Genomic DNA, 5,000 nt, shown 5'->3' with positions numbered 1-5,000 from the left:
TTTAAGTTGCCACTGAATACTGAATGATTACGTTGCAATAGTTAACCCCTTGAGCGAGGAAGCATTGTTTCTTAATCTCAGTGTTGTGTAAGATGGAAGAAGATATGTGAATAATAGGTCAGACTAATCGGTGTATGTGAAGTCGAACGGAAAATTAGCCGTAAGCAAAGAGAAGGATCCAATGTAGTACTGTCTGGCCAATCAAAGGACCCAAAAAGTCTCTACGCATTGCCAATCTTTTCCTTTTGAAAAAAGACAGCTTTCAATATTCCTCTCATTTGTAGGTACTCGACCAAGGAAATGTTCTTGCACCCTTTCCAGAGCAGCGAGGGAAAGTGAGACCTTCCTCTTTCAGATGTTCTAAGAGGGAAGAGAGGGGAGTTCATAAGTAGGAAAGGGTGGATCCACTTTCCTTGGTGTCGCTTTGTTTCATAAGAATAGAAACTGAAAATGGTTTTCTCATGTTTTGACGAAAAAGCTGAATGTATGATTGTACTTCATCTTTATAGAAAAACTATAAGAATTTAGTAATTGCTATGCATGCACCTTATAGGTATTCAAATGTATGTATGTATGTATGTATGTATGTATGTATGTATAAAATTTATATAGTATTTATCAGCAGGCTTATTAATGGTGGCTTGTTAAATGGTAGTAACTCATTTTAAACTTAAAATTAGGAAATTTTAGAGATAGTTTGGGACATAAATGAACCACCATATTAAGGCTATGTGTACAGATTTATAAACCTGTATGCATGTATTCTTCTAAGGAGATCATATAGCCAAAAATTGTTATTTATTATAGGACTGCAATTCAATCTTTCCTGATAATAATAATCTCTTGCATAAAACTCATATGTTAGGTCTGTATATAACATAATAATTGTGAGTGTATATATATATATATATATATATATATATAAGCATGAAAAGCTACCAATGAAATATTCCTGCCATCTGAGTCCTTTGCTGCTATTCCATTTATAACATTATCAAGCCAGTATATATATATATATATATATATATATTAGCATGAAAAGCTACCAATGAAATATTCCTGCCATCTGAGTCCTCTGCTGCTATTCCATTTATAACGTTATCAAGCCAATATATATATATATATATATATTAGCATGAAAAGCTACCAATGAAATATTCCTGCCATCTGAGTCCTTTGCTGCTATTCCATTTATAACATTATCAAGCCAATATATATATATATATATATATATACATATATATATATATAAATATATATATATATATATATATATATATATATTAGCATGAAAAGCTACCAATGAAATATTCCTGCCATCTGAGTCCTTTTCTGCTATTCCATTTATAACATTATCAAGCCAAGTATATTCCAATTCCATGACAAAATATGTTTTCACATTCCCTAATCAGGAAACTGTATTTAGAAGGCACCTTGCAAAGTTCCTTATAGAGAACTACTGGAGCAACAACATATATAAGTCCAGAAAAGGATTTTAACTTTCTATCTTAATAGTTTTCTTGATGGATAAATTCTTTCTTTCTGCTCCCTGTGTTTCCTTCGTTAGATTCTATGTTGTCCACTGTAGCTGTCGTGAAACGACCATGTTAAACTTGAGTGGACAAAGTACATTCTTATTATCGTACTATCACAAGTTGATTACACATGGGAGTATAAATCTTAATTCATATGTCAAATGTTCCATTGAAATATAAATTTTTCTTCATTTTTATACGTAAAATTGAAGCTGCTTTTGTTAGAATCTATCCTTTTTATCAAAGTTTTGCTTTGTAAATTCTTTCAATGCTTCTCCACTATTGGTTTTGAAAATAAGCCTTCCTCCTGGGTCTGAAAATCTAGAATAAAAGCTAATATTCGATTTTTGAAATTAGTAATTTCCAGTCAACCTACATCTACCAGTAAATGCCCAAGCCACCTTGAATAAAATTTTAGCAAGGTAAGTTAATTTGAATACTGAAACAATCTCAGTTAATGCTTGTGATTACTCAATAAAATCAATTAACTATGCAAGGACAGTACCATGATACTGTATCACCCTGGTTTTCTTCCACAGTCTTCGGATTATGTCTGCCTTCATTTTATACAAACTTACCATACATTTTGCTTGATTTGCCGCTTCTTGGGACATCAGATCACCTTCAGTGAACTCATCTAATAGCACAGTATCTTGCAGTTCAAGAGCACATTCGGGAACTCGTCTGGTAATGTTAAATAAATATCCTCATCTTTACTGCATCACCAAAACTTCGTCTAGTGACTTTGCTAGTGCTTGGTGACTGTTCTTCTGTGTTCTGTGCTTAAAGAATTTTTTTTCACGTGTCTTGATATCTTTATAAGATAAAAGTTGTTTCTACAACATGCCATTTAGCATTGTATTGATGTAAAGTTTCACATATGCCTTCTTCTCTCTAGATATACCCTAATGTTATTGACAGTGGAAACCAATATATGAGAAAGACCTTTCAAGGTTTTCTTCAAAACTAGGATAACCTGTCCCAGTTTGATTATCTGTTCCTCTGATGTCAGCAGAACACTGAATAGCTCCAGAGGTTTTATCTTGACAGATGACACATGCCAAAACAAATATTCTTCTTTATCAAATAATTATAGACTCTGTCATAATAATTTGTGTTCAATCTCTTTTCTTAGAACTAGTCTAGTCTAATCAGATCTTCAAAGTTAATAAAAAACATATAATCGAGCAGTTATAGCATGCAGTATTCAACATGTAGAAAAATTAGTTTCATATTGTCGTCTAACTATAACATAGAAAGATGGATCATTAGATACCAATGATATATATAGAGAGGCTTGATCACTATTGTATATGTCAATAACATTCATGAGAAAACGAAAGGTTTCCCAGTTTTATGCATGGTCTAGTCATGACATAAAAATATAAATTCTTAATACAATTGGTTGCAATACGGCATGCAGAATGGCAACCATTTTGAATTTTTACCTTAGGCCCATAACTAATATTTACCATGGTTAATCCTACTAACCTAAAAAATTTCATGATTTTCACCAAAAGTGCAGCAATGTTTTCCCAACTCGATTGGCCCATGACAAATAAATGTATAAAAAAACTGTTTAATGTATTGTCAATATGCATTGGTGTATCAAGTTTTAATCTAATTTTCTATCTATACAATGATAATTTCATGAGATGGTAAACTTCTTTTTCCTTACAGTGTATGTTAATTCTGAACTTAGAGTGGCCAAGGTAACATAGTAGAAAATATCTGGGTGGATATGAAAGAATTATGTTTCGGGGGAAACTAAGGAATTGGTGGGACGAATCAACGGATATGGTGTGTTAGAGGGAGTAAAATGGTGGTAGAATAGAGAGATGCAAGTCAGCTAAAAGGAAATTTAAGACATTCAAGGATTTGAAAGTAAGGTGCAGAGGAACTGTACAGAGAGGAGGAAAAAGTTTCTTGGAGAAAAGTAAGTATAGCTATTGGGAGAGCAGTAGAGTGATTGAATGAAATGCTAAGAACGAGGGAAGCAGAAAAGGGATTTCATAGGATTTGAAAATTTAGGAAAAGGCAAAGAAAGGATTTGATGTAAGGAGATTTCCATAAGATTCTCTAATGATGTCCACAATTTAGAGAGGAAAGTGGTACCCCTGTTGTAAGTATTATGCAAAGGGATATCAAATTTCTGTATCCATCCTGAGAGTAAGGCAGATGTACATGAGGTGGACATAGCAGTTTCCATGGGAAGGCTTTAGGCTAACAAGTGGAGCGGTCAATGACAGTAAACAGGTAACAATGTCCTTGTGATGTGGGTAGGGGCCTAACTACGTCGACATGAATGTGAGCAAAGCGATGCTTTGGTTGAGGAAAGGTGCCCACTCCTGAATCCTTGTGTCGGTATACTTTTGAAGTTTGGCATGAAGTACAGGCGTTAACCCAATACATAGCATCCTTAGTAATGCCGTGCCAAATGAACTACGTCTTCAGTAGGTGTGAAGTAGATTGGCGCGAGGGATGTGAAAGACCATGAATGAAATAAAACACCTGCAAGACAAGGGAAGCAGGTATCCCCCGCCGTTTTCTACCAATACTGACATCACAGCGGAGGGGGGCGTTGGAGTAGTCGAGAGGGACATGTTCCCAATGGAGTGTTGTGTAGGATGTCCTACATGGCTGGTACTCTAGATCTTTTCGTTGATAACAAGGTAAAATGTCAAAAAATATCTGGGTGGGTACAAAAGAAATATGCGTCGGGGAAGAAGAGGAATTAGTGGGAATAATCCGCGGATATGGTGTGTCAAAAGGAGAAAAGTGGTGATAGAATAGAGAGATGCAAGAGTCAGTAAAAAGAAAATTGAAGGCATTTAAGGACTGGAAAGTACGGCTATTATAGTGTGCAGAGGAACTGTAGAGAGAGGAGGAAAAACGTTTTAGGAATAAAGTAGGTATAGATTAATTAAATGAAAGGGTAGGAAATAGGGAAGCATCAAAGGAAATTCATAGGATTTCAAATTTGAGGAAATGGCAAAAAAAGGAATTTGGCCAACTGGGAGTCATCTCGGATAGATATGGAAGTATATTGCATAGGGATGAAAACATTAAAAGGAGATGGAGAGAATAATTTGAACAATTATTGAATACTGAAAATAAGAGAAAGGAGCTTGGGGAAGCACAAGGCCTGGATGGGCCAGTGATGGAGATGTGGAATACATTACTGAAGCAGCCATTGAGTAAAATGGAAATTGGTAAAGCCCCAGGCTCATAAGAGATTTAAATTGAAAAGGTTATGATACTAATATAGATGAGGAGAATGTATGCAAGATTTATTGAGAGCAATATACAAAGAGTGAATATTAATCATAATAATAATAAAAATAATAACAACAATAACAATAAAAATAATAAAAATAATGGAAAATAACAAAATAATGATAATAATAATAATAATAATGATAATAATAATAATAATAAAAAAAAAATAATATCATACCACCACTT

General features: G+C 34.0%; 1 pseudogene; it reads left to right on the top strand.

The window, feature by feature from the left end:
* The first annotated feature begins 4,291 nt into the window (after nucleotides 1-4,291).
* LOC137655388 (KRAB-A domain-containing protein 2-like) overlaps nucleotides 4,292-5,000 on the top strand; it is a 6,196-nt pseudogene continuing 5,487 nt past the window's right edge.

Source organism: Palaemon carinicauda, chromosome 16, assembly GCF_036898095.1.
Source record: "Palaemon carinicauda isolate YSFRI2023 chromosome 16, ASM3689809v2, whole genome shotgun sequence".
Classification (NCBI taxonomy): domain Eukaryota; kingdom Metazoa; phylum Arthropoda; class Malacostraca; order Decapoda; family Palaemonidae; genus Palaemon; species Palaemon carinicauda.
The sequence above is the reverse complement of the archived record's forward strand: the minus strand, read 5'-3'. Positions and strand labels throughout refer to the sequence as shown.